The sequence below is a fragment of the Lissotriton vulgaris genome, chromosome 3_1 (assembly GCF_964263255.1).
Source record: "Lissotriton vulgaris chromosome 3_1, aLisVul1.2, whole genome shotgun sequence".
NCBI classification, from domain to species: domain Eukaryota; kingdom Metazoa; phylum Chordata; class Amphibia; order Caudata; family Salamandridae; genus Lissotriton; species Lissotriton vulgaris.
This window is the reverse complement of record NC_141689.1, coordinates 744238475-744265791: the sequence shown is the minus strand read 5'-3', so window position 1 is coordinate 744265791 and position 27317 is coordinate 744238475.

Sequence of the window (27317 nt, the reverse complement as noted above, 5' to 3'; positions counted from 1 at the left end):
TTCGAAGCTCCATATGCTTCTCTTCATGGGCTTTAACGGAAGCGGTGTGCGCAACCGCTAACCCACTTCTCCGAGAATTTATATGCGGCTGTCCAGCCGCAGAGCAGGCACCACCCCGCTAGCCTTGGGGGTCATGGCAGTGAAGCAGCAGCCGTACATGGGATCGAGGACGGGCCCACTTGTGGGGTCCATACAGGACTTGATTGTGTGCTTTCCGCACCACACTTCCCAGAATGCACAGTCTCATTGGAGCCTCCCATCGGCGGGTGAGTCATATGAAATTGGAGAAGTGTGTCAGCGGGTGCGCACACCGCTTCGGTTAAAGCCCCTGAAGAGAAGCAGATGGAGCTTCGAAACGCGTCAGGCAGATCCTTTACGGAGCGGCATCTACAAGCGGATCCCCGTCCTCACCTACACATAAATCAAGCGGCTGCTCGTGTGCTACTCAAAGGTGGACAACCTGGGAGCGAGAATTTATATGCGGCCGTCCAGCCGCAGAGCAGGCACCACCCAGCTAGCCTTGGGGGTCACGGCAGTGAAGCAGCAGCCGTACATGGGATCGAGGACGGGCCCACTTATGGGGTCCATACAGGACGTGATTGTGTGCTTTCCGCACCACACTTCCCAGAATGCACAGTCTCATTGGAGCCTCCTAACGGTGGGTGAGTCATATGAAATTGGAGAAGTGTGTCAGCGGGTGCGCACACCGCTTCCGTTAAAGCCCCTGAAGAGAAGCAGATGGACTTTCGAAACACGTCGGGAAGATCCATTACGGAGCGGCATCTACAAGCGGATCCCCATCCTCACCTACACATAAATCAAGCTGCTGCTCATGTGCTACTCAGAGATGGACAACCTGGGAGCGAGAATTTATATGCAGTCGTCCAGCCGCAGAGCAGGCACCACCCCGCTAGCCTTGGGGGTCACGGCAGTGAAGCAGCAGCCGTACATGGGATCGAGGACGGGCCCACTTGTGGGGTCCATACAGGACTTGATTGTGTGCTTTCCGCACCACACTTCCCAGAATGCAGAGTCTCATTGGAGCCTCCCATCGGCGGGTGAGTCATATGAAATTGGAGAAGTGTGTCAGCGGGTGCGCACACCGCTTCCGTTAAAACCCCTGAAGAGAAGCAGATGGAGCTTCGAAACGCGCCGGGCAGATCCATTATGGAGCGGCATCTACAAGCGGATCCCCGTCCTCACCTACACATAAATCCAGCTGCTGCTCGTGTGCTACTCAAAGGTGGACAACCTGGGAGCGAGAATTTATATGCGGCCGTCCAGCCGCAGAGCAGGCACCACCCCGCTAGCCTTGGGGGTCACGGCAGTGAAGCAGCAGCCGTACATGGGATCGAGGACGGGCCCACTTGTGGGGTCCATACAGGACTTGATTGTGTGATTTCCGCACCACACTTCCCAGAATGCACAGTCTCATTGGAGCCTCCCATCGGCGGGTGAGTCATATGAAATTGGAGAAGTGTGTCAGCGGGTGCGCACACCGCTTCCGTTAAAGCCCCTGAAGAGAAGCAGATGGAGCTTCGAAACGCGTCGGGCAGATCCATTACGGAGCGGCATCTACAAGCGGATCCCCGTCCGCACCTACATATAAACCAAGCTGCTGCTCGTGTGCTACTCAAAGGTGGACAACCTGAGAGTGAGAATTTATTAGGCATGGGCGGAAAATCCGTTCCGCTCGCGGATTTTGCGGATTTTCGGGAAATCCGCAATCCGCGAGATTTGCGAATTTCCCGCAAAATCCGCAAATCCGCGAGCAGCGGATTTTGCTCGCACTGCTCGCACTGTTCGCGTGAGTTCGCGCCCCGCGAATAAGTGCAAAATTGCAGAAATACGATCTTAGCAAAACTGAAAGTAACTACTTACCAGGTTCAAAAGTTCAGGCTCATCATTAGTAGCCATTTCCTGGAGTGCTTCCTGAGGGGCCCCTCCAGAGTTCAGTTGCCAGTTGAAACTATTATGTGACCCTGCTCTGAACCTCAGAATAGTTACACATATGCCACAAAGGTCCTGAATTACAGCTAAGGGAGACAAGCAGGAGCCAGGCTGGAAGTTAAAATCCATTATTCAGCCCCTAATTCATTATTGTCAGTTGGGGCAGGGCAGGTGTTGTAACTAATTTTGCAACAATGAAAGCACTTAGCAAGTGCAAAAGATCACTAATCAGGGCGCACTAAGGAAGCAGGTGCCAGCTAAAAAAATATTCTGTGACACATGAATCAGCCCCAAATTAATTCAGGTCACTTGAGGCAGGGAAGGTGTGCTTTGCTTTGCCGAAAATAATGTACACTGGACAACCAGAGGGTGTGGTGATGAAACAGAGGGTGGCATGGGTGGGCCAGAGGGTGGCATGAGTAGTCAGAGAGTGGCAGTGGTGACAGAGAGTGGCAGTGATGAAGAAGAGTGTCCCAAACAGGCTGGACACGTAGAAACAACAAGTTCGCGAAACTTGCGACCCGACAGGTAAGTTCGCAATTTGCGAAAGTGTACAAAACCCTCGCGAACTGGCAGAAACACGGGCGAACACAAAAAAAAAAAAATCCGCAAATTCGCGGGAATTCGCGGATTTTGCGGATTGCGAATCCGCAAATCCGCAAAATTCGCGAACGCGAGATCCGCAAAATTCGCTCATGCTTAGAATTTATATGCGGCCGTCCAGCCGCAGAGCAGGCACCACCCCGCTAGCCTTGGGGGTCACGGCAGTGAAGCAGCAGCCGTACATGGGATCGAGGACGGGCCCACTTGTGGGGTCCATACAGGACTTGATTGTGTGCTTTCCGCACCACACTTCCCAGAATGCACAGTCTCATTGGAGCCTCCCATCGGCGGGTGAGTCATATGAAATTGGAGAAGTGTGTCAGCGGATGCGCACACCGCTTCCGTTAAAGCCCCTGAAGAGAAGCAGATGGAGCTTCGAAACGCATCGGGCAGATCCATTACGGAGCGGCATCTACAAGCGGATCCCCGTCCTCACCTACACATAAATCAAGCTGCTGCTCGTGTGCTACTCAAAGGTGGACAACCTGGGAGCGAGAATACATATATATCTATATATTTCCCCTGGTGTCATGGATGGGCTTGGCACCAGGGGAAATATGTATGTCCACGTTATTTCCCTCTCAATGTAGTACCACGGACTATTATTATTAATTGGCCGACTCCTCATGCTATTTCTTCATGCTAATCTCTAGTGAGACATATAGGCAGTGGCTGTTGCTAACGTTGCGCCTCCTTTGTGATCCGTCATCAGAGTTTATTCCCGAGCCATCTGTGCCTTTTGGACTTAGTCTAGGCTGCGCCATCGTGGTTCGAGGCACAAGCTTGCCTCTCATTGGCTGCTTTCGAAATCAATAGTGTTTCGAGGCTAATGTAAACATATGGGGCATGTATCAACACTTTTCTGCCCTTTAATGATGTTGCTCGCGTTTTGAAGGGCGCAGTTTCCTACAGGGCCCGCCCAGCCCATCTTTACTGGCACATTGCGGTATGATGATAAACACTGCGAGGTTTATCTCCACTTTCTCTTTGTTTGTTGCCTTTCAACACATTATTGCGAATAATCGCGGCTCTCTCTTTGGTCCGCCGTTCCTATTGGTTATTGGTACACGTTAACCTCTGGAGCATTATGACAAACGGCAATCTCTTCTGATACGCTCCCTCCCTGGTCCGCACACTCCAGACTTTTTTATGCACCCGGGAGTACGAGACATAACCACCTTGACTTTGCCGACTTTGCCTTACTACAACAGGGCGGAAGCGGGTTTCTGATTGGCTACCTTATGAACCAATTACAAGACCGATAACATTACCACGCCGATGTTACACTATCAGGCGCTCTTTAAGCAATCCTTGCCTACCCGGTCTTGCGTTCCACCTGGGGCGAGCGATCCTTCCTGTATGGTCTGCCTTTTACGCTAAAGTTCAGCATTGTAAAACTCAAAAGGAAAAAAACTCTTAAGGCACCGCCTTGTAAACGGGTATTTCCGGTTATGGGTTCTCTCAATGGTCCGCATATATCATATTTAAGCAGCCGTCCTGGTCCGTCAAGTTACCTCCCCCTCAGCTCAGAAGGGGTTTGAGGTACCGACGGACAGGTGAGTGCAGCAGATCACAACATTCTCAGAATAGGTGTTCTATATAGTATTTCTTCTTCTTTTTAGAACCCTGTCGTTAGGGAGCTTTACTCCTTTGCCATTTTCGCTGCTTCTCTCTAAAAATCATTTGATAAGCGCTCCTTTGACAACAAGTATTTAACCTTATGCCATGTTTTTTCTGTTTTCTTCAGAAATCTCCAACTTCCTTTTTGGAATAACCATGTGATTAGATTAAGTGAATACTGTCTTCTCTGATGTTACCCCGAGCTTTACCTTATATGCGAAGTTGCCACATGGTCTTTTGATAGCCCTGCATATGTCCTTTTTCCTTACCAACATTTTAAACCCTTCCATCATCATTCGGCTGGGCTAGCAGAGAACCGCGGTCCTTGCCATGCCCATCCAGGACACCAGGGGATATATATATAGATATATATGTATATATATGTTATCAAGAAGTGGAATCAATACCAGCAAAGTGACTCCACTGGTATTTCTTATTTCCATTTCTTCAGAGCGGGGCCTCATTACCTGAGCGAGTGCCAGGCGAGGTGAGGCCACTCCCAAGTAAATTTTGGGTGAGTGAAAATTTAATAAAACAATGAATGAGCAATGTCTCGATGGCTGATATATGTCTTTTTGCAATCGTTGCTTTCATTTGATACAATGTATGTGTTTGTATGTACTGTTTCTCTTTTAGGAGAGGTGATTCCACAACCATGACTATCCCACTTACCATATAACACATCTTCAGATGGTAGGTTACTCAAGCATGGTATGTAGTCCTTTTTTACACTTCCTTTTCACAGTTGCAGTAGTGTTATTATAGGTCCTGAAGAAAGCCATTCCTGGCTGAAACATGTCGACCATTTGATATTCCACCACGATAGTTGTATTTGCTAAACATTATCTACACTTTGCTTTTAACCTTGGCACCACGGTGACCGCCATAATAAAATTCAGTTTTTGGCATCATGTTAGTCAATTTTAATACACCACTTTTCTAGTAGCACATACACATTTTCTGAGCACTGCAACTCTCTCTTCCCACAGCTTCATACACCACCACTCTATGGCTTCTCATCGCTGGCGGATCCGTAACTAGAGCTGACTCACAATAACAACAGTGAGCAAGCTAGTGGATACCAGTTTGAATTCTAAAAAATCCCAAATGATGAAGCTCCGCCAATGGGTGGGCTGATGGGTTTTCTTTCCTTCACCCTTCATACTTTGCAGTACATGCACACATTTCCTACATGAGAAAGTAGACACTTTCTAGCCCATTCTGACTAGTAGCACCCCTTTCTGTGTTTTTTATATATATATATATGCCAAAGTGTATTGAAGAATGAATGGGTGTATAAGAGTCAAGATGGATGATTGAATAGGTGTGTGACTGACTGTATAACTAAGGATTAATGATGTCTTACCTAATGCATGTGTTAGCGACTGATACATACATACTTTTTTTTTTTTTTTTTTCGACTGATACATACATTCACACAGTTTAGGTTGTCAGTCGGTATGTAAACAGTTGCTTAGGTTGGTTTGCAACTAAATGAAGATCTATATGGGCTATTGATTGGTTATCTGAGTATGGGTTCCTGAGTGTCTGTATGGGTTGGAGGTGTGATTCTGTGCATAGATGTGTAAGCGGATAATTCACTGGGTATATGTGTTCAAATCTATATCTGTGAAGGGCCATATGGCTTGAAGAGTGTGTGTATCGGTGTGTTGGTGAGTAAATGGATGCCTAAATGGTACATATGTGAGTAACTGCATATGTGAAAGGCAGTATATGTGAGTGTTGGACATCCTGCCCTCCCAAGAACTGAGCGACTCACTGGCCACCTTCTTCCATCGCAAGATCGCCGACATTCACGATAGCTTCAGCTCCTCACCCGCCCCGACCACAACAGACCACGCCCCGAACGCGACCTGCACCAATCAACTGACTTCCTGGACCCACGTCAACGATGAAGAGACTCGCAAGGTCATGAACTCTATCCACTCAGGATCTCCATCAGAACCCTGCTCACAACACGTTCTCAACAAAGCCGATGCAACCATCGCACCCCAGCTACGAAAGATCATCAACATCTCCTTCGAATCAGCGACACTCCTGGAAAGCTGGAAGCACCCCGAAATCAGCGCCCTCCTCAAGAAGCCCAAAGCGGACCCCAAAGACCTCAAGATCTTCTGGCCGATCTCCCTGCTCCCCGTCCTGGCAAAGGTCACTTAGAAAATCACCAACATGCAGCTGACCCGCCATCTCGAGGACAGCAACATCCTAGACCTATCCCAGTCTGGATTCAGACGCAACCACAGCAGCGAGACTGCCCTTATCGCTGCCACAGATGACATCAGGTGCCAGCTAGACAACGGCAAAACCTCAGCCCTCATCCTCCTGGACCTGTCAGCCGCTTTCGACACAGTCTGCCACTGCACAGTAAGAACATGCCTTCAAGAAGCCGGAATCCGGACGAAGGCCCTGGACTGGACCACGTCTTTCCTCTCAGGCAGAACACAGAAAGTCCGCCTCCCGCCCTTCCGATCCGAATCCACCAACATCATCTGCAGCATACCCCAGGGCTCATCCCTCAGCCCGCCTCTGTTCAATGTCTACATGGCACCCCTCACACAAGTGGCCTGCCAGCATGACCTGAGCATCATCTCCTACGCCGACGACACCCAGCTCATCCTCTCCCTCACCAAGGACCCACACACCGCAAAAACCAACCTCCATGAGGGATTGAAGGCAGTCGCTGAGTGGATGAGGAGCAGCCGTCTGAAACTGAATTCGGACAAAACAGAGGTCCTCATCCTAGGTCCCACCCCCTCTGCATGGGACGACTCCTGGTGGCCGACCACAGTGCGAGCAGCCCCAGCACCCACAAACCACGTAAGCAACCGGGGATTCATCCTCGACTCCTCCCTCTCCATGTCAAAGCAGGTCAATGCCACCTCATCCTCCTGCTACAACACTCTCTGCATGCTCCGCAGGATCTACAAAAGGATCCCGACCGAAACTAGAAGAACCGTGACCTAAGCCCTCGTCAGCAGCAGGCTGGACTACGGCAACGCACTTTATGTAGGAACCCCAGCCAAACGCCTGCGACAATTACAACGCATCCAGAACGCCTCAGGCCGACTGATCCTCAACGTCCCCCGCCACTGTCACATCCCCTCCCACCTAAGAGACCTGCATTGGCTCCCTGTCAAGAAGAGGATCACCTTCAAACTCTTCACCCACGCACACAAAGCACTCCACAACACCGGACCAGCCTACCTGAACGACAAACTCAACTTCTACACCCCCACCCGCCTGCTACGCTCTGCCAGCCTTGCCCTTGCTGCCATCCCACGGATCCAACAAACAACCTCCGGCAGCAGATCCTTCTCCTTCCTCGCCGCCAAGACCTGGAACACCCTCCCCACCCATCTACGGCAGACCCAAGACCTGCTCACCTTCAGAAGGCTACTCAAGACCTGGCTCTTCGAGCAGTAGCAGCACCCCCCCTCCCAGCACCTTGGCACTCTCATGGGTAAGTAGCACGCTCTACAAATTCTCAGATTGATTGATTGATTGATTGGACTGTATAATTGATGCTGAAAACAAGCAGTTTGCTGTGGCTTGGTGGGAACGGTAAAACTTACCACCAAGACATGGCAAACAGCTATGTCCCGTGGTTGGGCACCCAAGGACGTAGAAGGAGCTGGCCTTAGGGGGCGTCGCTCTGTGTGGGCCCCCCTGCATTATTAATTTAAGTGCGCCAGGGAGGTCGCTATTCCTGGTGCTTAGGGGATCCACGCGGCCCACCATTAATAAAAGTTAAAGCCCTGGGGAGGTGGTGGTCCCCGTGGCTTCAGGGGGGCCGCCTGGCCCATGCACTATAGTGAGTAAAGCCCCGGGAAGGTGGTTGTCCCCAGGGCTCATGGTGATGTGGGGGAGTCCACATGGTTCATCTACATCATTTAATTTTAAAAGCATTTGGGAGATGGTGGCCCCTGAGGCAGAGGGGTGTCCGTGTGCCCCCCTGCTTTCATTATAGATAAAGCCCCAGGGAGGTGGTGGTCCCCGGGGCTGTGGGGGATCCACAAGCATTATTTAAATGTACAGCCCTTGAAAGGTTGTGGCACCCAGGGCAGCAGAGGTGTCCACATGGCCCACCTGCTTTCATTATACATAAATCCTTGTAACTTGCCTCCCCCACACTAATTCAACAAATGGACCCGGGGAAGAGGCCGTCATCGAGGCTGTGCAGGGCCCTCTGTCCCTTCCACATCAATTCACTTATGTTTGTCACTGGGAGGTGGCGGTCCCCGGGGCACAGGGGGTGTCACATGGGCCCCTCACTACATTATTATAAAAACTGCCCCTGAGATTTGGCCTACCAGGGACTTCATGAAAAGGACATGTAGGAGCCAACACATCTCTTTTTGAGGAACTTTTGCTGCTGGTTCACCTGTGATTTTGTGGCAAAATTCTGTACAAAATCGCTTTTTAACTCTGTCGGGGTCCTTGTGGGTCCCCACCATATATGGCTGGTTAAAGTGTTTGGCAGACAATCACATTTCAGAAGTTTTTTGAGTCTACTGCACGGACGCTCATCCCCAGATAACTATGGGCCATATGTATCAAGGAACCATTTTGCGATTCTGTAATAGCGATTTTTAAGAAATCGCTATTTCAGAATCGCAAAATGGTATGTATCAAGAAAAATGCAATTTTTTTGCAATTTCTTGATATTCCTTAATTGCGAATTCGCAAATTGCGAATTCGCAATTAAGGAATACTTCCCATTTATTTCTATGGACCTCCTGGCCCATTGAAATGAAAGGGAAAATTGCGATTTGCAATTTGCTAATCGCAAATTGAGAATATTTCCAAGGGTGCAGGGGTGTCCAAAGGACATCCTGTTGCACCCCTGAAATAAGCATTGGTGCACATGTGGTGCACATACATGCCCTAAGGGCATGTATGTGCGTCACATGGCACATTGAGGACCGCAAATATTTGGATTTTTCAAGAAATTCGCACATTACCACCAACTTGAAGTTGGTGGTAATTTGCGATTCCTTAAAGCCAATTTGCATTTTTTTTGGCTTCTTACATTGCATTTAAGGAATCGCAAAATTTGCGATTCCTTAAATGCAATCGCAAAATAAGGAATCGCAAATTTTGCGATTCCTTATTTTGCCTTGATACATACCTTTTTGCAATATTGCATTCGCAAACGCCGATTTTCGGCGAATTTCGGCATTTGCAAATGCAATAATGCTTCATACATATGGCCCTAGATGTTTTAAACTTAAATATCTCAAAAACTACTGTATGGATTTACACCAACTCACAAACTCTCAAAAAGCATGCTTTATGGACCAACATCTAGCTTTCTGCCAAATGTGGTGTAATTCCATTTGTAGGTTCGGGCTGTAGTCCTGTTTGAAAGATGAAAAATACCCAGAGAAATAACATGATGGAAAAGCGTTTAGGGACCCCCCTTTTTCTGGCCCCCGCTTGATGGATCACCCTCAAACTTTCAACAAAGTTTGGGAAAATGTTGTGAAGATTCGTCAAACAGTGCCAAAGTTATTGGCAAAACAATAAATGTTTTTACCATACACAGTTTTTGATTGAAAAATGTAACTGCAAATATTACATTTATATTATTAATGATGTTAAAAATATGTAATGAGTGCTGTAGTATCTGGTGTCATTAGCAGTACATGTTGAGGGTGCGAGTTATAGTTTCTTTAGTGAGTGAGTTATAGTTACATGAAATAACTATCACTATAACTGCTGAATTTCTATGGTTTTGTGTGTGTAAATTCAGAACCTAATTATAACGTCCCTGTAACCTTTGGTTTTTTAAATAAATTTCTATGTTTAAAAAAATTATATTTCCTAACTATAACACCCCTGTAACCTTTTGTTTTTTTATGGGCCGCATGGACCTCCTGGGCCCTGGAGACCACCATCTCCCAGGGACAATATCAATAAAAAAGTTAAGCGGGCCACGTGGACCCCCCTGGGTTCACCACCTCCCCGGGACAACATGAAATAAATACGAGGGGGTCCCTGGGGACTACTACCTCCCTGGGGCTACATGAAATACATATAAGGGGGCACTCACACCTCCATGCCCAGGAGGCCACACCCTTTCCAGGGCAACATAATTAAAATAGTTAGGGGGCCATGCAGAACCCACTGGGTCCCTATGACCACCACCTCCCTGGGGCAACATACAATTAATGCATGGGGCCGCATGGATCCCCAGGTACCACATCTCCCTTTTTATTAACTAAATGAAAGTGTAGTCCTTGTGGATCCCTTTGGCCCCGGAGCCTACCACCTCCCCAGGGCCAAATAATAGTTTTTCTAATGGGGGACTACCGGGCCCATCCCTAGGCCAACTTCAGCCCTGGGTATCCCATTCTCCACAGCCCAGCCATGATTTGATGTGTGCTCTGGAGCCTACCCAGGGCACCAGTGTGCAGAGGGACAGTGGGGGGGGGGAGTCTCAATGCCCCCACGGTCCAGGCCATCAGCCCACTCCTGTGGAAGCTAGCATTTCTCCAGCAAGCAGATGTGTTTCACAGGGTCAAGACTGATTTGCATAAGTTGGGTCTGAACTGGGGTGGCAAAGTGAACGAAGATGGATTCAACCCAGATCTGTGACTGGAGGTGAGTGTCTAAAAAGTTTCAGTTCTCTGTCCATCATTTGCTTCAGTTTGCTGTGTACGCCATAAGTTGGCAGGGTATGCCCAGCCGTGGGTCCCTTGCTCATTTTGTCGCTGGATCAAAGCTAGCCTGGTTGATTAGGAGTGTTACCCCAAAACCGTTCCCAGGATTCTTGTTTCCAGTCTTGGGAAGACCTGGCTAGGCATTTCGGTCTGGTCTGTTCCCATCAGGCACAGGGTCAAGACTGATTTGCTTGTGGCAGGTTCTGAAGAGGGGTGGCAAAATGAGCTAAAGAATGATGATGGATGCAAGCCAGATCTATGACTCTGAGTGAGTGTCTGAAAAGTGTCAGTGCTCTGTCCATTATCTCCTTGTGTTTGCCCTAAATTGGCAGGGTATGCCCAGGGGTGGTTACCTTGCTCACTTTGCCACTGGATTCAAGCTAGCCTGGCTGATGAGGGGTGTTACCCGAAAATAGTCCTAGGATTGTTGTTTCGGTCCAGGGAAGACCTGGCTTGGCAGTTCGGTCTGGATTGTTCGAATGAGACACAGGGTCAAGACTGATTTGCACATGCCTGGGTCTGAACTGGGTCTGAACTGGGGTGGCGAAGTGAGTTAAAGAACGATGATGGATTCAACCCAGATCTGTGACTGGGGGTAAGTGTCTGAAAAGTTTCTGTACTCTGTCCCTCATCTCCTTGTGTTTGCTGTGTATGAGTGAGTAACCAGGTGTGTAAGTGGCTGTATGAGTGAGTGAGTGTCAGTTTGAGTAAGTGTTTAGTTAAGTGAGCTGGAGTGTGAGTGGTTGTATTAGAGAGTGAGTGTCTGTGTGAATGACTGTATGGGTGAATTATCAGATTTAGGGTGCTTGTATGTATGTGTGAATCAGTAGGTAAGTAGTTGTGTGAGTGTGTGAGGGTTTCTATGGGTGAGTGAATGGCTGTGATGAGAGGCTGTATGGGGGTGTGAGTGGCTGTATGGGTGAGTGACTCATTGTATGAGTGGCTGTGGGTATTTGGGAGTATAAGAGGGCCCCCTGATGGTTGTATTGGGGTGTGAGTGGGTATGTGAGTGTCTCTGTGGATGATTTCACCTGTGGTGTCGTCAGTGATGTAATTTGAGATGTCATCACTGATGTCATCAGTGAAGCCACTGACCATGTCACCATTGATGTAATATGTGAGGTCATAACCAGTGCATTATGGTGGTGTAAGTTATAGTTAGCACCAAGAATACTGTGCATCCAAACAAGTAGTGCAACAGGAAGCTCATTTGCAGAGTAGTGGAAAAAGACGGTGGGGCCTCAGACATTCTCTCAGCAATTCTGCTGTGTGGGTCTTCCTGAAAGTAACAGGAATTTCTTCTTGGCCCACCAAGGATGATCAGCATCCAAGAGTAAGCATGGGCGAATTTTGCGAATCTGGCGATCGCGAATTTGCGTATTCACGAATTCGCAATCCGCAAAATCCGTGAACTCTCGCGAATTTGCGGATTTTTTGGTTTTTTTTGTGTTCGCAAGGGTTTCTGCCACTTCGCGAGGGTTTTGTACCAGTTCGGAATTGTGAACTTACTTGTCGGCTCGCAATGGTCGCGACTATGTTGTTTCTACGTCTGGTTCATCAGCACAGGTTCACAGCACCCTCTGTTTCACCACTGCCACCCTCTGGTTCACCCATGCCACCCTCTGGTACATCACTGCCACCCTCTGGTTCATCACTGTAGATGATGGGGGGGAAAAGCAAGCACACCTGCCATGCTTCAACTGACATGAATTAATTTGGGGTTGATTAATGTGTCACTGAATTTAAACTTCCAGTCTGGCACCTGCTTCCTTATCTGTAATTTGCTTTCTGTTGCAGTGCAATTTTTTTCCCTAGGACCTTTGTGGCCTACTTGTAGCTATTCTATGAGCCTGCTGTGAGGGTCAGAGCAGGGTCATAGAATAGTTGCAAGTAGGCAACTGAACTCTGGAGGGGCCCCTCAGGAAGCACTACAGGGAATGGTTACTAATGATGAGTTTGAACTTTTGAACCTGCTGAGTGCTTTCAGTTTTGCAAAACTCGTTTTTCTGTGGGGCACTTCCTTCCTCCCACCCCCCCCCCATTGCGAGATTGTTGCTGCCCGCCGTATCTACGTGTTTGCAATTGCAAACTCTTGCGATGCGTCGCCAAACTCCCGCGGGATCCCACAGCAAGATCCAAAATGGCGCAGCACTCGCAAAATATTGAGAAAAACAACTCGGCAAACGCTGAATGCTGGTAAGTGAACGCCGCGCGCCGCAATATTGTATCACCAAGCAAAAAAATCTGCTGCAATTTGCGGATTTTCGGCAAATTCGCGAGAGTTCGCGGATTGCAAATTTACCGAAAATCCGCAAATTCCGCAAGCGGAACGGATTTTACGCCCATGCTTATCCAAGAGGACTTTATCCCTGAATCAGTATGGCACCAGGAGGTGCATTTGCATAGTGGTGGAGAAAGCGGGTGGGGCCTTGAATCACCTCTCAGCAATCCTGCTGTGTGAGACTTACTGGAAGTTACAGGAGAATTTGCTTGCTTTCAAGGGTCCCCACCAGCCAAGGGGACTTTATCCCCCAACAAGGTCTGCACCGTTAGGCACCTTTACAGAGTGTCTGTGAAAGGGGCTGGGGCCTCTGGCGACTTCCTCCGGGAGCAGGCTTTTTTAGAACAAAATAATTGGGAGAGTGGCTACGCAGACCCCCTTCCTTGGCCGATTCTGGTCCGGGGGAACCCATTGACTGGGGACCAGACTTTTTGTAATAGGGGAGGGGGCTGCAGAGTCCCACTCCCAGCCCTGATTTTGACTTTGGACCCTATTCCCTTTTTCAAATGGAGTCGGAGGGCCATGTGACCCTCCTCCATGGGCTGCTTTTGGCCCTGGGGACCACATCCCTTGGGTATTGGTCATGTGTCCTGGGTATCCCCAGGGCATCTAGTGTTCTATAAGACTCTGGGGAGCCTGAATGCCCCCACAGTACCTGTCAGCTCCCTGCCTCCTATGGGAGCAGCCATTGCTTTCAGACTGTCTGAAAGCAATTCATCTGTTTTCCTGCCAGCTTCATAGCAAGCAGGGAAACAGACAAAGCAGGGAAACAGACAAATGCTCCTCTTCCTGCAAGCAAGAACATATTTCTGCTCTCTCTTGCTTGTAAGCGGAGTGTTTGCTGTAGCTTGGCAGGAGCGGGTAAAGCTCCTGCCTAGTCACAGCAAACACCTATGTCCCCGGGGGGTGCACCCTGGGACATAGTAGGGACCGGCCCCGGGAGGTGATGGTCCCCAGGGTAATATATAGCAGCTCCATGAGTAAGGCTTCACAGCCCCTCTCCATAGTAAATCTTTGCCCCTGGGAGGCGGAGGTCCCTGGTATCGGGGTGCACATCAGACCCGATTCATTCACCTAGTTCAGCCCGAGGGAGGTGACTGTCCCTGTGGCTGCAGGGGGGTCCACGCAGGACCCCAATTTTATTTTATTTTGACTTGCCCCATGCGGTCCCAACGTTCCCAAACGCATACATATTTTGATAGTGCCCCAGGTAGGTGGCAGTCCCGGGGATACAGAGAGGCAATGCATGCCCACCCCCATAATTTTTTTATTTGACTTGCCCAAGGAGGTGGCTGTCCCTGGGGCGTGGGCAGGCCCATTGGGCCCACCAGCATATACATTTTTATAGTGTCCCGGGGAGGTGTCAGTCACCGGGGCTGCAGGAAAGGGGCATGCTGGTCTCTGTATTATTTTAATTTGACTTGTCCCAGGGAGGTGGCGGTCCCCGGGGTGCACTCAGGCCCATTGGGGGCCACTCGCATAAATATTTTGAAAGTGCCCTGGGGAGGTGGTGATTCCCGGGGCTGCGAGGGGGCAGTCAGTCCCTGGAATGTTGGGAGTGCCGCACCTGCACCCCCCACATATATATTTGAGAATGCCCCCTGGACCTAGCCCACCCGGGGAATAAAGATTAGAGAAGTGCGGGAACCTATGCTTTTTTTTTTGCAGGAGGCATGTATCCCATTGAAATTGTAAAAAGTAAATCCATTTTTTGCCCAACGGGGTCCCCCCAAGAGGCCTGCGGGTCAGGGTATTCCTACTCTGCCCCTATTCTTTTTTTGCATTTTTTTGTGGGACTCGGCTCAAGCTGAGTCCCAAGATGTCTGCCAACACTTCCTGGTTTGAAGTGTTGGCAGCCAATCAGATTTCAGCACAAGGACTGTTGGATCCTCAAAAGATCTGAGTCCCTATATATATACAATTAGTTTTTTCTCTTAATATTTCAAAAACTACTGTATGAGTGTATGCCAATTCACCAAAAGGTCGCTTTCTGGACCAATGGCTACCTTTCTGCCAAATTTGGTGTAATTCCCTTTAGCAGTTCTGTGGTCATGTCTAAAATCTCTATAGAAATCTATATTGGGAAATGTTGGATCCCCCCCCCCCTTTTTCTTGGTTCCCGTTTACACAGCAGAGTCGTTAAATGATGTGCGGAACGTTGTGGGGCAGATCGTATCACAAACAAAGGGTTAAATGTTGTCATACGTATGGGCCGGATACCTTAGGTGCGGCGCTGTCAGGAGATCTCACCAGTGCGCTTCCCGGCGAGCGGTACGCTGCGATCCTACGGGCCGGCTCAGTGTGCGGGGCATTCTCGATCCCTTAGTCCAGTCAGCAGGAGGCAGCGAGTAGTGCGGCTCACAGGGAGGGGGTGCAGGGAGGGGGTGCAGCGGCGCGCAGGCGGCCCTGAGCAGATAGTGCGGGCTATGGCTTGAAGTGATAAGCGGAGACACACGGTGCGGGCGGCCAGGCACAGGCTTGAGCGGCAGGACAGATTTTGGTAAGGTCCAGATAGCTGTGAGGGCAGGAGGAGTCCAATGTTCCTGGGACTCCATTCAGGAGGCAAGCTCACACACAAGCCCTTGGAGATTGTTGAGAAATGCACAAATAGACAAAAGTTCCTTCAATCTTCTCCTCTCCTCTCACAGCAAGGCACCCACTGCAGGACAGTCTCCCAGGTTAGAGACAGAACTCCTCCTTCAGCTTTTCCAGGTACTTCTCGTCGGGCAGAGGTTCTTATTGGCTCAAATAGGATCTGATTTCTTAGGAGCAGGGCTCCTATCTTTATACTGAAAATCCTTTGTTCTCTCAGGCCAGGGGGCCTTTGCTTAGTTCCATTCAGCTTTGGAGCACTTTGTTGACATGAGGCTGCCTTCTGCATTCAGGGTGCAGGGCAGAGACATCAGACACTCCCTAAGAGATGGAGCCAGCATTGTGGATGACAAGTACAGTCTAGGAATACTCTGTTGACAGTCTTCCCTCTCTCTTCACAAGGTGCAGGGCAGAGACATCAGACGCCCCACAGGAGCACAGCCCTATTCAGAGCCCAGGGCACTCCTCCCACCCATCCTGGTGTATTCTTCCTATTCACCAACTGGCTGCCCCTGCCTGTCTCCTGGAATTCCCCAGCCCTGTCACACACAGAAAGCAGACAGCAGATACACATCAGAGCAGAGGTGGGCGGAAATGGTTAGGCAAGCAAATACCAGCATTCTAAAAGTGGTATTTGCAAACACAGGATATTAAAATAAACTTTACTAAAAGATGTATTTTATTATTCTGAGTTCAGGCATACTAAACTTGAATTTCTACCATGTTCTCTGAGTCTGTTAGGATTATAGTGTGTAATAATTCCGGCGGCCCATTCTGGCCTATGGAGAACAGGTAGCCTTACAATAGCGAAAAACGAAAATGGCTGTAATTCACTATTAGGACATGCCACACACATCAGTGCTTGTCCTACCTTATGCTTACAATGCACCCTGCCCTTGGGCCTACCATAGGGGTGACTAATATGAAGTTAAGGGAAGGTTTAGGGACTGGCAAGTGGGTGCACTTGCCCAGTCAGCATGACAGTACCAGGCTGCACGCAGGTTCTGCAATGCAGACCGTATACACATTTTACAGGGCTGCTTCTGTGGGTGGCACAACCAGTGCTGCAGGCCCACTAGCAGCATTTGGATTTACAAGCCCTGGGCACTCCTGGTGCACTTTACTGGGGTCTGACAGTAAACCAAATAAAGCCAATCATGGAAACCAATTAACATATACACCTTACATAAGGAGCACTTGCACTGTGGCACTGATTGGCAGTGGCACAGTGCTCTGAGCAGCTAACACCATCAAAAACACATGAGGCTCAGTAACAAAAATGGAAGGGATACCCACGCCAATGGTGCCAGGTCTAACATCATGCAATTGGGGAACAATTGTTAGTGGTAGAAGTGTGGAAAGGCTGGGTGGTAGGAAATGTGTTAATCCCTGCAGCTTCCTGTGTTTTTCTCTTTCTCATAAATATAAGGAAATTGGTGTTTTAGACAAAGCTCGAGGTTTGCAAGACCAAGGTGAAAAAACCAAAAAACGTAGTGGGAGCCACATGAGTCACACCACCATTGACTCCTCTTGGGTTTGGTAGGTTTATCTGGGTGGCAGCTGGGCTAGAACCCAAATTCCACAGCTACTCACATTGTTAAAAAAGCATTGTTTTTGCTTTGTGAAATGAGATGTCTCATATGATGTTTTGGGGCATTTTGTTTTACCGGTGGTAGGCCTGATACACAAGTGGAATACTGTTTTTATCAGGAGACATGTGGGAACACAGAATTGTAGAGTCAGATTTTACCAATTGGATTCCCCTGCATTTTTGGCTTCCAAATGTAAAGTCTGTGTGAAAGAAAGGATAAATTTTGCAAAATGCCCTGTGAATCACACAACAGTATGGATAACCCCAAATTCAGAGAGGCACAAATAACCACTTTTCCAAAACTCATTCTCTTGTGTATATTCCCAAAGTTTAACAGTTTGTTTCCTTCATACTCATTTTTAATTCATTATATTTTGTCACATGAATTTCTGTATGGCCAGTGGACAATGAAAAATCATTATAAGTTGGAGTTCAGTTGGCTCTGGATAAGGCATGCTTTTGGAAAACCTAAAAACCCTATATATACTTGCAACAAAAAAAAACGATCAGATGCAACAGTGTATTGATTTTTTAAATCGGTCATTGTGACAAAAAAATATTACAGGTAAAAACGTTGTCATCAATAACTATTTTTTCGTACTCATTTTCATAATTTCTTTTATTTTAGTGAATACTTTCTTGCGGAAAAACCTTGATGGAGCTACACAAATGACCCCTTGCTGTATTCAGAATTTGTGCTACTTTTCATAAATGTATAGCTTTCCACAATCACCTAGTGGTTTCACATCTGTTTCTATTATGTTCTGTAAATAGGGTAAAACCAAAGGCAAATAGACTACCTCTTTGAAAAATCCCAAAACTTTAGATTTTTTTTTTAAACACTTCTGCTTGTTCCTGAAAGTTGGGAAGATGGTGATTCAAGCACTGCAAACCTTTGTTAATGCAATTTTTTGAAGTAAAAAACAGAAAAGATTCCTTACAGCACTTCTTGACCATTTGCCCCCAAACCACAAAATGTATCTGAATTTTGGATATTTTTTCGGTTCTGGGAAATTTAGAAACCCTGGATACTTTTAGAAGCTCCAGGATGTTGGAAAAAATGATGCAAATTTGGCATGGATACCTTATGTGGAAAAGTTGTGAAAGTTTAAGGGTGAACCACGCCAAACAACCAGAAGAAGAACCTAGCGCTAAATGGAAAAAGGATTAACAGCCAAATGGTTAAGAAGGCACTTGACAACGTTGTGTTCTACTATTCTGTGCACAGTGCTACCATGGCTATTGAAAAGAGTTACCCTTACCTCAGACAACCAAAAAAAAGAGACTCAGAAAATTTTACATCCTCTAGTCTTGACTAGATAATAAATTCACGTTATGCAGTTGTTCATTATTATAGGTTAGAGAAATTGAAAATATATGTATTGTGATGTATGTAATCTAGGTGGCTGAAACTACGCTGATGACATGTTTTCCACCACTGACCTTAAGATTGGATATCCTTTGCTAAACTAATGTGGTAGATCAAGAGTCACTTTTCAAATGTCAGTTCATTCTAAGCTACTGCTAATGGATGGGAACAGTACCTGAACAGGATACTTCCCATAGAGTTACGACTTTATACAAAATCGTATTCATATTACCATGCTGAGAAGCAATAGGATACTGCCATTTGTCTTCCAGTGCTCTCATGAATTCTGATTGCATAGTCATCTCTAACAACAAATGCCCTAGCCATCTTCCATAGACTGCCCTGGGTAGGGCACATATGACTCACAGTGCCATCAAATGAGGTTGTCTGAATGCAGTCAATGTCTGTGCTGCTAGGGGAGGGGCACACCCCGGCAGGAACATGGCAGTATGCTTGGGGACCCTGAATTTATTTCACTGCACCTGTTTGAAGAACCCTGTATGACAGTGTAATGCCAATGTAAGTGATTGAGTCTTGATTTAGCACTGTGGAGCTAATATTGGTATTTGTTGGTTCCTTTTCTCTAGCTGCGTCCATGCGTGGAAATCCGTCTGCGTAGAGCGCCATGTTTTCCTTTCACAGGTAATGTGTTCTTCTATGGTGGAAAGAGAAGCAAGCAATCAAAGTTTGAAACATCACACCTTACTGTATGTGTAAGGTTTCATCTGGGGTAGCAATGGCTTTAGGGGACCTCACTCCAGGAATAAATTAGGACATACAACAGGGTAAGAAGGAAGGTAAGACTATACATTCAGCAGCATATTCAACAAAAGTCATTCTTGCAAGTCATGGATAGGCACCACCTGCAGTCCATGTACATATATTTTCCAAGTCAGAAACCACAGGCCCATTTGAGAAGAAGGGTGAGAGAATGAGAAGGGTTGATGGGAATAGGTGATGGAGCAAGGATTCGCGCATGAAGTGACTTGCTCGTACTCATGAACCTCGCCTAACGTTAACGAAGTAACCAATCTGTTTGTTTTACTAATTTTGCACATCTTACATTTACATGGGGTATCCGAGTGAAGCTTGCTTATGTGTTTTCTAATCCTAATACGCTTGCATCTAAAATGACTGCTGCTACGCAGGAATTTCTACTGCGCATGCGTCTGTCATACCCACGTGACATGACGTACTCGCAGTTGTGAAGGGAACCCTGTGGCATCTGCGCACTAGTGCTAAAATGGCTGTTCTGTGTTCTCTCATGCGAGAGGCTTGCACTGCTGCTTTTGCTAAGCTGTTCGTTCTGCTTAATCATAATGATATCGTTTTTATAAAGTAATGGGTATAGTGTAGAAATTCATGGTATACCGTGAATTCATTTATTCTGTGTTCTAAAACTGTTTCTTTTCCATTTCATGTTACGCTTTGAAAACTGGCCTTCCTCGTAATACTGTACCCCATCTTTGTGGAAACTGCGACTGTGCGAGAATCACCAGTCCCCGGAGCAGTGACCTTAGGACTATTGCCAAGGAGCTGACTGACTAGAAGATGCTCCTGGGAAGCTGCCCTAATGATTTCTAGACAAATACATTGTATATGTAAATAGAACCTCCATTGTTTGGAGGACTGAAGATGCCATGAGAACCTGAAATTTAAGGGGCGTGAACGGAATTTGAATAAAGAGATGGAGAAAGTCTGAAATTTAGGTGGTGTGATGACCTGTCCTTCTCCTTTGTCCAATCAAATTTGGGGATCCTAACACTTGCAACATTGGGGCAGAGAGCTGCGGAGCCCTCTGTCGGGAGGTTTAAGACCCAATCGGCGTTTTTGGGAAGTGAAAGTGCTGGCGAAGCACTTTGTTGGTGAAAAGTTGTAACCAAATCGGGGTTTCGGCAGATTCCTTGCAGAGAGGGAGTAGCGCAGGCGTTGCAACCGAAACTGCAGGTGCTGGTCTTAACCTTTAGTGATCCGGTCCTGATCCAAATTCCGGGGTTATACTGTCCTGATTGCTCATGAGCTGCACCTGCTCGCCTACTGGCACTGAAGTCTTTGGGGTTTCTCCTGTCATTTCCAACTGACCCGTGGCCAGGGTTGGTCTTCACACTATTCTAGGTCAATAAAAATCTGTGTGGGTAATTGTCTTTCTAAATTGCGTCCTTTTCTGTACTCTCCCTGAAATATTTGCAAAGTTTTCATTGCATATGTTCCTTTCATTCCCGTCCCTTGGTAAATGAGATTTTCATGTATTACTGTCTATTAGCGTGTTCCAATTTTCAACCCACCTTTAGTCAATGCTAAATCGTTTCTATATAGTATATGTTCCTTTTCTCACCCTCACTTTAAGGAGATAAGCTGAATTCATAGTATGTTCCAATTCTTACCTTCCCTATAGTTATGTGCTGAATTAAACCTAGATTTACATATTCTGTTCTTTTTTTCCAAACTGCCAATGAATTGCGAAAGTTCTTGGGTTTAGTATGTTCCCTTTCTTTACCCTCCTTCAATCAAGTTGCGAAAGTCTGTTATCTAAATTTAGCCTGTTCCTTGTTTTACCTTCTCTTTACTTTAAGTTTGCTAAATGGTTGGCATAATCTATCTTTTACATAGTTATACACTGTTTCTGATCTTGGTTATTGATAGTTTGATTGCTGAATGGCTATGACTTTTGATGATGATGATTAGATAAAGAGTTTGAACCTACCCTGAGTCTGTGGTTACTATACAAATGCAAATGTTATGATATTTTTGAGTGCCTTTACCTAATCTAACTCCCTGATTCATCGTGTTTTAGGTATCTAGTGACAAGGATTGGTTAGTTACTGGTATAGGAATTAGTATAAACACCAACTGGTAATAGAGCGTGGGTTAACCTGTCTGAGGTAATAAGAATTGACTACCATGTTTTGAATTATGGGCCCAGGCGATTATTGGTAAGACCCTAGTCGGGTGACCTGCGCGCTCTATCATAGGAATTAAGGGTTGTTGCTTGTTAACAAAGGTGCGTTTATTGTAAGACATGTAAAATATCAGGGAAATTTGGTTACTGGCATAAAAATGGTTCTGTGCAAACTTGGTAATAAGTATTCTAACTTAGCAGTTGTACTGTGTATGGCTCGGGAAAATAGATTCTGGAATGGTTGCGCATTGTACTATATAAACCATGTGATTGTGGATGCCTGCATTGCAAAGTAGTGCTCTGCATGTGGAGTAAATATGGAGTTTTACATAAAAATGGTGTTTTGTGTATCAGGGCAATTTTATTCTGGGCATGACTGGTGTTTTGCATTCAAATATAATGTAGTTTCTGACACAGAGGTGGTATTTTAGATACTGGAGCAATGCACAATCTGCCAGGACAGCGGGTGTTTTTCATAAATGGGTACTTTGCAAACTGGCATCCCAGCAGTACTTGTAACATGATGTCTAACTTTAATGTCTGAGACTTGAACTTATCTACATAATAAGAAATATGCGCCAGTTGGAGCACAATGGGTAACTCTCACACATCCTAAGAGCCCCCTAAGACAACAAGCGTTATCCTCTCACAACGTGCATCCAAGGCTTGTTTGAGCATTGGTGATCATCACCAAAAGGCTGGCTTTTTTATAACCTATCTGGTATAATAGAGCTGCAGCCCTGGTAGATTTGCATGATTACGTTCACGCTAACCAATCAGACTTCACTTGGACCATAATTTATTTTGGGTAATTCAGCCTCTGATGACATAGGATATGTAATACCAAAACCTTTTTGTCTTTTAACACGGTATCCCTTCTTAGCATTTTGTGGGTGCCTCAAACTCCCTTTCAGACCTTGTAGACATGGGTGCACGGGGATTAGTGCTATAGATGTGTGTTTACATCGTCTCTTTCATGATCTACCAAATTCTATTTCTTCCATTCTCAGCATCATATTACTAAATGCTCCCACGTTTCGATAGGGTCTCACCCTGGCACCGGAACAGGGATGGGCAGCATGGTGTGGCTTCTGAATTTAAAGCTGATGCCATTACTCCTGGGTTAGGTTTTTGCATGGCCATTCATGTTGTGAAGCACTTGCATCAGGTATCGACTGCATGTCCAGTGTCACAAACATCTGCCCCATGTCAATGCAGTTTTCGTTTCATGCTCGCAGCTTCTTTACAGACACATGCATGACTGACCTCTTTGGAGGATCATTGTGCCTGGTTACTTTTGCAGATTCTGAAGTATTCGAATATGTAATCAGTTCTGCTTCGGGGCTGCATTACGGCTTTTTATATTCTCCATTGTGGTGAAAAATTAATGTGTGGCCCATTTTCCAATATTTTTTTGGGCGAAATCTGCCACTAGTCAACTTAGAGAGGGTGGAATATGTTTGCTATGCTCACTACCATGATGTAATGCCACGTGAGATACATCTGGAATGGGTGGCCAGGGCTGGATTTGTGTCCCGGTTGGAAGCCCAGTCTAGCTGTGTTCACAAACAATACGCATTTCACTGCATTGGGGCTACTTTTACCCAGACCAAAAAATATGTTACCAAAGAGTTGCAAAAGCGGTGTTTACTCTAAACCCTGCAGCAATGGTGGTCTCATTTGAATTGTAGTTGAACGAAGAACTTTACCAGCACCGACAGTATACAACCTGCCTCTTGTTAAAGGTTTTCTTCCGGCCACCGTCATGTGTTAGAATTGGGTCTTCTGCATACAGATGTACGCGCCTGCTGGCTGCATGCAGTCGGAGGCGCCTAATATGCGCCCGACATTTTTTAAAACATGGCAGGAGACTCTACCACCTGCCATTACTCTAAGTTTAATTGCCTGGTGAAAACTCTTAATACATTTATTCAGGATCCACTGTTGTGAAGGAGTTCATTTCCAAAGCAGAAGCCCATCATAATGTGTAAGGGAGCGTTTATGCAAAACATTGTGAAAAGAAACCGTGTCGACTTTGCTCATTTAAATAAATATTTATGATTCCTGTTACAGAATTTCTTTCTATTTTTCCTGAATTGGACTAACTGAATCTCATTAGACAAACATTAAATGTAGCCAGTAGAATTTATTGCAGCTATAAACTAATATTCTGGAAAAGTGAACGTGTTTTTTACCAAGTAGAGTTCAATAAATTGGATCGTTCAATGTTCAACAAAATAATAAAGTAAATAAAATATGCAAAAGCTGATGCATACTGGTTGCGATAATACGGGGAGCCTCATGACATTTTAGTTTGCTAATAGTAGCTGATTCGCTTATGTTTGATTGAATGACTGGAGTCTGTCATGTTTTAACTGCTCCCAGTGATAAAACCCCATGGAAATACATTTTTATAGGTCTTGGGTTAACTGGGAACTTTTGATTTTACTAAAATTACGTGTATAGTATACGTACATAAAGGAGGTTGCATCTACTTCTCTTCGTTCATTGGTCTGCTCATGTGACACAGATTTTGCTTCTGCCTACTACCACATGCAGCATGGGACAGTGGGTCAGCCTACTTCAGCCACTGGCTAACATCACTTTGTATTCTCCAGTTTTTTTTCAATTGTTTTAAAAAAGAATCAGAGAAGAACAAGTTAGGACAAGTGTTGCATACATCTGTACACATCTTTGCATTATTGATCAGTATTGCCTCAGTGTTCAGAACACCATAAATGACGGGTAGCATCAAAGACAAGCATACACAAGTACATCATGATCATTATTGGTAATCAATAATAGTCAAGGTGGGAATGTGGAGCAGAAAAAAAGAAGAGAAGAAAAAGGAAGGGGGGGGGGGGTGAAGGGGGAAAGATCTCAGTCGGCTGTTTCATGACTGGCTGTTTCCAGGGAGGCATTGTTGGTGGGCGCCAGTGGAGAGGCATTGGGGGAGTCGAGAGTAAGTGTTAACAAATACAGATGGGGGGTTGCTAAATATCTTTGAGTCTGGAATTGGGAGGTTACAGCGCAGGGTAGACCTTACTGGTAAAGTCACAGTGCGTCATGCTCCTGAGCCATTTAGGGCATGGCGAGGATCTGAAGAGATCGATATTGGCCAGGCAAGCCTGGGTGGTGTCAGCTGTATGTAGAAACCGGAAATAGAGCAATTTATGATGATGGTTGTAGGAGACAGGTTTCATTTGTGTGCGCCAATACACCCAATCCCCGTCAGTGAGGTGGTGGCAGAGGTCTCGTTCCCATAGCTGTCTGACTTTACTATCATGAGTATTTTTAAGGACCAAGCTGGTGCAAAAAAGTCTCAAGACTGGGTACTTACCAGTGGAGTCCGTAATTAAAAGTGTGAGAGCACGAAGTCTTCAGGTACCAATGGGTATGTAGGAAAGCATGAGCAGACTGAGCTGGGGAGTCATCAGGAAATAAATTGATCCAGTTCAGTTCAGTTCAACTTTATTTCGGCTAATATAGCCATAAAAGCAGGAAGTACAAACAAGAAAAAAAAAACATTTACAAACTACAATTTTAAAAATAAAGGATACCTTTGTCAACAATTCATCTCATGACATATTGCAATTAGCAAGATGGGACAGATTAACAATTAATTATGTGCAATTAATTATGCATAGTTCATAAAATCTAATTAAGAACCATTAAAAAAGGTTATTTCCATGTAAAAAGCCAGATTAAAAACTAGGTTAAAATCCTTAAAAACACATACTTTGTACAAAAAATGGACTCAGTGCATTCTACGTTATTTAACATTGTGGGAGAAGACTGCAGATTTCATTATTACATTATAATTTATATCCAAGGCGTTTCCTAATAAGGAACGCATTGAATAAGAACATGCTTATACAAAAAACCACCACTTGTGAGGTATTAGACCTTATGATACGCTCAGCCTCTTTGTACATCCTGAATTTTGCACAGTGGTTTTATCCAGCGCTTTCTAGGTGGCCCGTAAACGGGACAGAAAAACAGTAGATGGGCATCGTCTTCCTTGGCCTTTTGTGGGCAAAGGGTACAGGTACCATCATCATTTCTATCCCCCCATTTACATGTATGAGCATTGGTCTGTAGTACCCCATATCTAAATTGCAAATATAAACTTTTTGCCAACGGTGGGTTTATCTCATCCATAAACGATTCAAATGCTGCGTTGTATTGTATTTACGGACAAAAATTTCTAAATCAATGTACCAGTAGATGGACAATGAGATGGCTCATCATTAACATAAGACCAATAGGCAGTTTTTAAAATCTTTTTACACACAGGAGTCATATTATGGGGTTCGCCCCAAAAATGGGACAGCCCTAGCCTGGTACACCAAATTTCAATGTGTTTTAGCCATACAATTCTCTTGTACTCATCAATCTGGGTTATTTCTATCAGTCCCTTTTTATAGTGACACAGCTCAGGGGTTGTCCATAACCTCACCCAATACATCAATGGCCTAAGAGCTCCTTGATGATCTGTCCGTTTGAGATCCAGATCTAGGAATGCTGGAACTAGGGGGGTTCTAGTTGGTATTTTTAATAACCTGCGCACAAAGTGGTTTTCTTCCCGCTCAAAGTTATGTTTACAACAATGCCCCCATACCTCAGCACCGTATAGTGCAGCCGATTGAGACTTTGCTTTAAAGACTTCCAGTGCCGGTGTAATAGCTTTGGAGTCACTAGCTCCATGCACTTTTAAAATGGGCATGGAGTTTTGCTTGAAGGCCAACCTACTCTTTGTTAGGTGCCCCTTCCATAAACTGTTACTATCCAGTGTAATACCCAGATAATTAAAGCTCTCCACATATTCCAATTTTTGATTGTTTAAGGCCAAATTCTTCTTAAAGGATTTTTGTGGATTTATTGACATATATTTTGTTTTGGTTGAGTTTATTTCCAACCCCTTCTTTTCACAGTAGTCCCTTCGGGGTCTGTGAAATGAGGATTGTATCATCGGCATAGAGCAATGCCGTGATTGCCTCATCTCCTAACCTAGGAGAATCATGGTCACAGTCCCTTAAATACACAGGTATATCATTAACGTACAGTGAGAATAGGGTAGGGGCCAATACACATCCTTGGCGCACACCACGGCTTACAGGTATAGGCTTTGATAATTCACCATCCTTTCCCCATCTGACTTTTGCGTAATTCTCTGTGTGTAAACGAACAAGTTCGTTGAGTAGTCCGCCTGGGACCCCCATGTCTCGTAGTGTAACCCACAGAAGCTTCCGTGGGACGAGGTCGAAGGCGGCCCTCAAGTCTATAAATGCTACATACAGACTACCCTTCCTTATGTTGATGTACTTCCAGCAGATACACATGAACCTAAACACTTGGTCTACTGTACTAACTTTTGGTCTGAACCCTGCCTGGTATTTAGATAATATTTGAGACTCATCTATCCATTCTATAAGACGATTTAAAATATGCCTGGCAAAAACCTTCTGTAAAAGATCAATTAAACTAATTGGGCGATTATTGCCCGGATCGTAGCGATCTCCTTTTTTATATATTGTTACAATTTCTGCCCCCTTCCAACTTTCAGGGATCAGCGTGCCAGCCACTATAGAGTTACATAAAAAATTAATATATGGTCCCTATACTTCCACGTCATGTTTTAATATATCTCCAGGAATCCTATCTGGTCCTGGAGCTCTACCCGCTTTGATAGCCCCTAATGCCTGCATAGTCTCCTCTATACTGAAATT